Below are 10,032 nucleotides of genomic sequence, written 5' to 3'. Positions count from 1 at the left end.
CGAGAGAAAAAAAACTCACCCAAATGTATAGCCCTGTTGGAAAATATAAATGTACCGTTTGAAAAAGTGAAGAAAGAAATGTTTTAAAAATATATATACATATTTGTTGAAGAAGGTGGGGCTTAAGCTGCAACCCTGTATCATCCCATGGCCCTGTGGAAATAAATAATAATAATAATAATAATAATAATAAATAGGTGTGTTTTCTCCGATTTTAACTGCACACTTGTTGTTTGTGTTCATGGATTTCATAATGTCGTATGTATTCCCCCAACACCACTTGTCATCATATTGTATAGCAGTCCCTCATGCCAAATTGAGTCGAAAGCTTTTTTGAAATCAACAAAGCATGAAAAGACTTTGCGTTTGGTTTGGTTTGTTTATTTGTCAATTAGGGTGTGCAGGGTGAATACATGGTCTGTTGTACGGTAATTTGGTAAAAGCCATTTGCTTAGTACATTGTTTTCGCTGAGTAAATGCAGACACATCGATGGCTCTGAACAAACTTTATTTGACTCTTTGCAAACTGGAATCCATACATCCTGAGGCTGCATTCATTGTAGCTGGGGATTTTAACAAGGCTAATCTGAAAACAAGACTCCCTAAATTGTATGAGCATATCGATTGCGCAACCAGTGCTGAAAAAACCTTGGATCATTGTTACTCTAACTTCCGCGACGCATATAAGGCCCTGCCCCGCCCTCCTGTCGGAAAAGCTGACCACGACTCCATTTTGTTGATCCCTGCCTACAGACAGAAACTAAAACAAGAAGCTCCCACGCTGAGGTCTGTGCAACGCTGGTCCGACCAAGCTGATTCCACACTCCAAGACTGCTTCCATCACGTGGACTGGGATATGTTTCGTATTGCGTCAGGTAACAACATTGACGGATAAGCTGATTCGGTGTGCGAGTTCATTAGAACGTGCGTTGAAGATGTCGTTCCCATAGCAACGATTAAAACATTCCCTAACCAGAAACCGTGGATTGATGGCAGCATTCGCGTGAAACTGAAAGCGCGAACCACTGCTTTTAATCAGGGCAAGGTGACTGGTAACATGACCGAATACAAACAGTGCAGCTATTCCCTCCGCAAGGCTATCAAACAAGCTAAGCGTCAGTATAGAGACAAAGTAGAATCTCAATTCAACGGCTCAGACGCAAGAGGTATGTGGCAGGGTCTACAGTCAATCACGGACTACAAGAAGAAAACCAGCCCAGTCACGGACCAGGATGTCTTGCTCCCAGGCAGACTAAATAACTTTTTTGCCCGCTTTGAGGACAATACAGTGCCACTGACACGGCCTGCAACGAAAACATGCGGACTCTCCTTCACTGCAGCCGAGGTGAGTAAAACATTTAAACGTGTTAACCCTCGCAAGGCTGCAGGCCCAGACGGCATCCCCAGCCGCGCCCTCAGAGCATGCGCATACCAGCTGGCCGGTGTGTTTACGGACATATTCAATCAATCCCTATACCAGTCTACTGTTCCCACATGCTTCAAGAGGGCCACCATTGTTCCTGTTCCCAAGAAAGCTAAGGTCCACAGACGATGCAATCTCAACCACACTGCACACTGCCCTAACCCATCTGGACAAGTGGAATACCTATGTGAGAATGCTGTTCATCGACTACAGCTCGGCATACAACACCATAGTACCCTCCAAGCTCGTCATCAAGCTCGAGACCCTGGGTTTCGACACCGCCCTGTGCAACTGGGTACTGGGCTTCCTGATGGGCCGCCCCCAGGTGGTGAGGGTAGGCAACAACATCTCCACCCCGCTGATCCTCAACACTGGGGCCCCACAAGGGTGCGTTCTGAGCCCTCTCCTGTACTCCCTGTTCACCCACGACTGCGTGGCCACGCCCGCCTCCAACTCAATCATCAAGTTTGCGGACGACACAACAGTGGTAGGCTTGATTACCAACAACGACGAGACGGCCTACAGGGAGGAGGTGAGGGCCCTCGGAGTGTGGTATCAGGAAAATAACCTCACACTCAACGTCAACAAAACTAAGGAGATGATTGTGGTCTTCAGGAAACAGCAGAGGGAACACCCCCCCTATCCACATTGATGGAACAGTAGTGGAGAGGGTAGTAAGTTTTAAGTTCCTCGGCATACACATCACAGACAAACTGAATTGGTCCACTCACACAGACAGCATCGTGAAGAAGGCGCAGCAGCGCCTCTTCAACCTCAGGAGGCTGAAGAAATTTGGCTTGTCACCAAAAGCACTCACAAACTTCTACAGATGCACAATCGAGAGCATCCTGGCGGGCTGTATCACCGCCTGGTACGGCAACTGCTCCGCCCACAACCGCAAGGCTCTCCAGAGGGTAGTGAGGTCTGCACAACGCATCACCGGGGGCAAACTACCTGCCCTCCAGGACACCTACACCACCCGATGTTACAGGAAGGACATAAAGATCATCAAGGACAACAACCACCCGAGCCACTGCCTGTTCACCCCGCTATCATCCAGAAGGCGAGGTCAGTACAGGTGCATCAAAGCTGGGACCGAGAGACTGAAAAACAGCTTCTATCTCAAGACCATCAGACTGTTAAACAGCCACCACTAACATTGAGTGGCTGATGCCAACACACTGACACTGACTCAACTCCAGCCACTTTAATAATGGGAATTGATGGGAAATTATGTAAAATATATCACTAGACACTTTACGATGCTACCTAATATAATGTTTACATACCCTACATTATTCATCTCATATGCATACGTATATACTGTACTCTATATCATCTAATGCATCCTTATGTAATACATGTATCACTAGTCACTTTAACTATGCCACTTTGTTTACATACTCATCTCATATGTATATACTGTTATGCTGGTGAATGAGGACCCAAAAGCGACTTAACGAAAACAGAGTCTTTATTCCAGTTCTAGACAAAAGTAATAATCCTGGATATTATCAAGGTGAAAACAAAACAGGAAAACTGAAATCCACTCGTCAGTAGAGAGGAATGACTGGAGACTCGACCACAGACTGCAGGTTGTTTCGGGAAGGCACCGGACGTAGCTGACACTGACACCTGCTCACACGCAGCATCTGAAGAAGGTAAAACACGACAGGGCGTAACAAGGACACAGAACAGCGAACATCATACAAGGATCCGACAAGGACAGAAGCGGAAAACAGGGGGAGAAATAGGGGCTCTAATCAGAGGGCAAAATAGGGGACAGGTGTGAAAAGAGTAAATGAGATAGTAGGGAGAATGAGGAACAGCTGGGAGCAGGAACGGAACGATAGAGAGAGAGAGTGAGAGAGGGAGAGAGGGATAGAAAGAGGGAAAGAACCTAATAAGACCAGCAGGGGGAAACGAACAGAAGGGAAAGCACAAAGACAAGACATGACAATATATGACAAAACATGACAGTACCCCCCCACTCACCGATCGCCTCCTGGCGCACTCGAGGAGGAACACTGGCGGCAACGGAGGAAATCATAGATCAACAAACGGTCCAGCACGTCCCGAGAAAGAACCCAACTCCTCTCCTCAGGACTGTAACGGGAGACGATGAAGAGAGAATCTAGGGCTACTACTCTTAAAAAAATGAGACACGGGTAGAGAACTGTAAGCGTAAGAGCAATCAGGACCAAACAGGCCAGGAGAGTAACAACTAGGGACAGACTGAGACACAGCAAGGCTAAGACCAGGAACAGGAGAGAGGCGGTGGCTGTGGACAGACTGAGACACAGCAAGTGCAGGAGCAGGACCAGGAGAGATGCGGTGGCAGGGGACAGACTGAGACACAGCAAGGGCAGGAGAGATGCGGTGGCTGGGGACAGACTGAGACCCAGCAAGACCAGGAGCAGAAGCAGAAAAAAAATTACCAGACTTTTTCTGCGCGCAGTCCGAACAAGCAGCCACGAAACGGCGCGTGTCACGCTCCTGAGTAGGCCACCAAAACCGCTGGCGAATAGAAGCAAGCGTACCCCGAACGCCGGGGTGGCCAGCTAACTTGGAAGAGTGAGCCCACTGAAGAACAGCCAGACACGTAGAGACAGGAATGAAAAGAAGGTTACTAGGACAAGCGCGCGGCGACGGAGTGTGAGTGAGTGCTTGCTTGACCTGTCTCTCAATTCCCCAGACATTCAACCCGACAACACGCCCCTCAGGGAGAATCCCCTCGGGATCGGTAGACGCTACAGAAGAACTGAAGAGACGGGATAAAGCATGAGGCTTGGTGTTCTTAGTACCCGGGCAATAAGAAATAACGAACTCGAAACGAGCGAAAAACAACGCCCAACGAGCATGACGCGCATTGAGTCGTTTGGCAGAACGGATGTACTCAAGGTTCTTTTGGTCAGTCCAAACGACAAAAGGAACGGTCGCCCCCTCCAACCACTGTCGCCATTCGCCTAGGGCTAAACGGATGGCGAGCAGTTCGCGGTTAGCCACATTATAGTTACGTTCCGACGGCGACAGGCGATGAGAAAAATACGCGCAAGGGTGGACCCCATCGTCAGTATCGGAGCGCTGGGACAGAATGGCTCCCACGCCCACCCCCGACGCGTCTACCTCGACAATGAACTGTTTAGTGACGTCAGGTGCAACAAGGATAGGAGCGGATGCAAAACGCTTCTTGAGGAGATCAGAACAACAATCATACGACCGGTGAGGAGGAAGGGAGTTGGTTCTGGACCGACTGAAGACCGTGCGCAGATCATGATATTCCTCCGGCACTCCTGTCAAATCACCAGGTTCCTCCTGTGAAGAGGGAGCAGAAGAAACAGGAGGAATAGCAGACATTAAACATTTCACATGACAAGAAACGTTCCAGGAAAGGATAGAATTACTAGACCAATCAAAAGAAGGATTATGACACACTAGCCAGGGATGACCCAAAACAACAGGTGTAAAAGGTGAACAAAAAATCAAAAAAGAAATGGTCTCACTATGGTTACCAGATACTGTGAGGGTTAAAGGTAGTGTTTCACATAATATACTGGGGAGAGGACTACCATCCAAGGCGAACATGACCGTGGGCTCCCTAACTGTCTGAGAGGAATGTCATGTTCCCGAGCCCAGGCTTCGTCCATAAAACAGCCCTCCGCCCCAGAGTCTATTAATGCACTGCAGGAAGCTGCCGATCCGGTCCAGCGTAGATGGACCGGCAAGGTAGTACAGGTACTTGACGGAGAGGACAGTCTAGTAGCGCTTATCAGTCGCCCTCCGCTTACTGATGAGCTCTGGCCTTTAACTGGACATGAAATGACAAAATGACCAGCGGAACCGCAATAGAGACAGAGGCGGTTGGTGATTCTCCGTTCCCTCTCCTTAGTCGAGATGCGAATACCCCCAGCTGCATGGGCTCAACACCTGAGTCAGTGGGGAAAGATGGTAGTGTCGGGGAGAGGGGGGACACAGTTAACGCGAGCTCTCTTCTATGAGCTCGGTGACGAAGATCTACCCGTCGTTCAATGCGAATAGCGAGTTCAATCAAAGAATCCATGCTGGATGGAACCTCCCGGGAGAGAATCTCATCCTTAACCTTAGCGTGGAGTCCCTCCAGAAAACGAGCGAGCAACGCCTGCTCGTTCCAGTTACTGGAGGCAGCAAGAGTGCGAAACTCTATAGAGTAATCCGTTATGGATCGATTACCTTGACATAGGGAAGACAGGGACCAGGAAGCTTCTTTCCCAAAAACAGAACGATCAAAAACCCGTATCATCTCCTCTTTAAAGTTCAGATAATCGTTAGTACACTGAGCCCTTGCCTCCCAGATAGCTGTGCCCCACTCCCGAGCCCGACCAGTAAGGAGTGATATGACGTAGGAAATCCGAGCTCTCTCTCTAGAGTATGTGTTGGGCTGGAGAGAGAACACAATATCACACTGGGTGAGAAAGGAGCGGCACTCAGTGGGCTGCCCAGAGTAACATGGTGGGTTATTAACCCTAGGTTCCGGAGACTCGGAAGACCAGGAAGTAGCTGGTGGCACGAGACGAAGACTCTGAAACTGTCCTGAGAGGTCGGAGACCTGAGCGGCCAGGGTCTCAACGGCATGACGAGCAGCAGACAATTCCTGCTCGTGTCTGCCGAGCATCGCTCCCTGGAACTCGACAGTAGAGTAGAGAGAATCCGTAGTCGCTGGGTCCATTCTTGGTCGGATCCTTCTGTTATGCTGGTGAATGAGGACCCAAAAGCGACTTAACGAAAACAGAGTCTTTATTCCAGTTCTAGACAAAAGTAATAATCCTGGATATTATCAAGGTGAAAACAAAACAGGAAAACTGAAATCCACTCGTCAGTAGAGAGGAATGACTGGAGACTCGACCACAGACTGCAGGTTGTTTCGGGAAGGCACCGGACGTAGCTGACACTGACACCTGCTCACACGCAGCATCTGAAGAAGGTAAAACACGACAGGGCGTAACAAGGACACAGAACAGTGAACATCATACAAGGATCCGACAAGGACAGAAGCGGAAAACAGGGGGAGAAATAGGGGCTCTAATCAGAGGGCAAAATAGGGGACAGGTGTGAAAAGAGTAAATGAGGTAGTAGGGAGAATGAGGAACAGCTGGGAGCAGGAACGGAACGATAGAGAGAGAGTGAGAGAGGGAGAGAGGGATAGAAAGAGGGAAAGAACCTAATAAGACCAGCAGGGGGAAACGAACAGAAGGGAAAGCACAAAGACAAGACATGACAATATATGACAAAACATGACATATACTGTACTTGATACCATCTACTGTATCTTGCCTATGCTGCTCTGTACCATCACTCATTCATATATCTTTATGTGCATATTCTTTATCCCCTTACACTGTGTATAAGACAGTAGTTTTGGAATTGTTATTTAGATTACTTGTTGGTTATTACTGCATTGTCGGAACTAGAAGCACAAGCATTTCGCTACACTCGCATTAACATCTGCTAACCATGTGTATGTTACAACTACATTTGATTTGATTTTAAATGTACTCACTCTGTCTCTCTCTCTCTCTCTGCTGTTTGAAGAAAAAAATGTGTTCAAAACTGTTCAACTATTGTCTTTCTCTCTTTTTGAGTCAACTACTCACAACATTTTATGCACTGCAGTCATCCTCCTGAAGTTGTCATAATTACTGTGTCTATGGAAGGGAATGAGAACGATGAGCCTACTTGGTTCTTGTATTGAGGTCTGTACCCAGAGGGAGACGGAAAATATCTGTCCTCTGGCTATACCATAGTGTTACCTTAGAGGATGCTATTAAAGCTACTGTAGACCTTCATTGCAAACCAGTGTGTTTTAATGAGTTATTTGGTGACGTGAATATATTTAGTTTAGTTTAATCTAAAAAGGATAACTTTTTAATGTTTCACTTTTTTTTTTATGACATTCACTGAGTAGGATGGTCCTCCCTTCCACTGAGGAGCCTCCACTGAGTCACATCATCCTTTTAGTTTCATATGAGTCGTATACCAACATCTGACATCAAGGGACTTTTAGCAATGGCCAAGAATACACTGATCTGATCTGTTGTCCCTAAGTTGTTCTCCTCCCTACAGTTTAGCCATAATAGCATTGGCCTTCAAAGCCCTGTTGTTCTGGGCAGTGGGGGTGGTGGGGGGTATGTGCAAAACTTTTTTTCTTCATGCTCTGCTGGCGAGTATTTTTCTCCGCTCATACAGGACTAATAAAGGCCTAGTGCACTAATTTAGTGGATTTTTGCATATATTGTGATTTATCGAGGGGGGGGGGCTATATATCACCCTAATGATACTGTTGAGCTAGCATTGGATTTTCTCTTTCTTTCTGGGTGTCTTTTTGGACCATTAGCGCTGCGGCGATGCTAAAACATTTCTGGTTCCGCTACACAGAGCCTGTATGAAATGTGTAAGTGTGTGTGTGTGCTGTGTGTGTGTGTGTTTGTGTGTGTAAGGGTGTGTTGCCAGAGGAGTAAGGGTGTTAGGGTGTTATCAGAGGAGTGCAGAGAGCCTGGCAAAGGACCTGAGCGCCAGTGGAGAGAGGGGAGAGAGAGAGAAAGGGGGAAATGGATGAACAGACAGACAGACTCTTTCACTTGACTGCATGACATCTGTCAGAATTGAAGGATGTTCCACCATGCAGTGCAGACACTTGGACAAACCCAAAACAAACACGTTCGACACCATGTCTTCCATTAATATATTTAATAAACTAAATTAGGCTATGACTATGAGCAAGGCCATTCAAGCTGATATTTGCTCTCATATTGAGAACATTGAACACAGAAGTACGCTCTTAGAAAAAAGGGTTCTAAAAGGGTTCTTTGCAGAGGGATAGAATTCTACCAATAAATATTTTCTTATGAAGAAACATTTTTGGAAGACAAGGGTTATTTGTAAGGCAAAGGGTTTACCTTTTTATCCTAAGAACCGTTTTTGGAAGAAGGGTTCTTTGATGATTCTTTGTAAGGCAAGAAGCCCACTGGGTGTAGACGTCAGTTCAACGTTCAAGACCAAATTCCCTTACGTTGATGACTTTTTGCAAATACAATCAGTTTTCCACGTTGATTCAACGTCATCACATGGAATTGTTTGGTTGAAATAACATGGACACAAAGTTGATTCAACTGGTTTTGGTTTTAAACTGCAGCTGGCCCAGAACAGTGCGGTATGTCTTGCTCTTCATTGTAATCAGAGGGCTTATTTTTAAATTTATTAAATTGTTGTTTTTTCCTCATCAAATTACACACAATACCCCATAATTTATTTGACCTTTATTTAACTAGGCAAGTCAGTTAAGAATAAATTATTATTTTCAATGATGGCCTAGGAACAGTGGGTTAACTGCCTTGGGGCAGAATGACAGATTTGTACCTTGTCAGCTCGGGGGTTTGAACTTGCAACATTCCGGTTACTCGTCCAACGCTATAACCACTAGGCTACCCTGCCGCCCCATGACAAAGTAGAAACTGATTAGGAAACTTTTGCAATTGTATTGAAAATAAAAAACTGAAATATCACATTTACATACGTATTCAGACCCTTTACTTAGTACTTTGTTGAAGCACCTTTGGCAGCAATAACAGCCTAGAGTATTCTTGTGTATGACACTACAAGCTTGGCACAACTGTATTTGGGGAGTTTTTTCCATTCTTCTCTGCAGTTCCTCTCATGCTCTGTCAGGTTGGAACGGGAGCGTCGCTGCACAGCTATTTTCAGGTACTTAGCTCCGTTCATCTTTCCCTCGATCCTGACTAGTCTCCCAGTCCATGTCGCTGAAACGCATCCTCACAGCATGATGCTGTTGCCACCACCATGCTTCACCGTAGGGATGGTGCCAGGGTTCCTCCAGAAGTGACGCTTGGCGTTCAGGCCAAAGAGTCCTTTAGGTGCCTTTTGGCAAACTCCAAGCGGGCTGTCATTTGACTAACTGAGGAGTGGCTTCCGTCTGGCCACTCTACCATAAAGGCCTGATTGGTGGAGTGCTGCAGAGATGGTTGTCCTTCTGAAAGGTTCTCCCATCTCCAAAAGAGGAGCTCTGGAGATCTGTCAGTGACCACCGGGTTCTTGGTCACCTCCCTGACCAAGGCCCTTCTCCCCCGATTGCTATAAATAAGTTTCTATAAATAAGACCTCAAAGAAAGGACATATGATATATGTAATGTCATAAAGGGTTTCATTTGAAATACTAATAAGACTTGTGGAACTGTTCATAGAGGGTTCTAGGAAGAACCCTTCAAAGATAAAAGGGTTCCCGGTACAACCCTTCATAGAGTGTTCTTGGAAGAACCTTTAGATGATAAAAATGTTCTTGGTAGAACCATTTATAGAGGGTTCTAGGAATAACCCTACATAGAGGTAGTGGTGTGAAGTACTTAAGTAAAATACTTTAAAGTACTACTTAAGTAGTTGAGGGTATCTGTACATTACTATTTATATTTTTGACAACTTTTACTTCATTACATTTCTAAAGAAAATGATGTACTTTTTACTCCATACGTTTTCCCTGACACCCAAACGTAATCGTTACCTTTTGAATGCTTAGCAGGACAAGAAAATGGTCCAATCAACTCACTTATCAAGAGAACATC

This window comes from Oncorhynchus gorbuscha, linkage group LG16 (genome assembly GCF_021184085.1).
Source record: "Oncorhynchus gorbuscha isolate QuinsamMale2020 ecotype Even-year linkage group LG16, OgorEven_v1.0, whole genome shotgun sequence".
In the NCBI taxonomy this organism is placed as follows: Eukaryota; Metazoa; Chordata; class Actinopteri; order Salmoniformes; family Salmonidae; genus Oncorhynchus; species Oncorhynchus gorbuscha.
Note: the sequence above shows the minus strand (reverse complement) of the source record.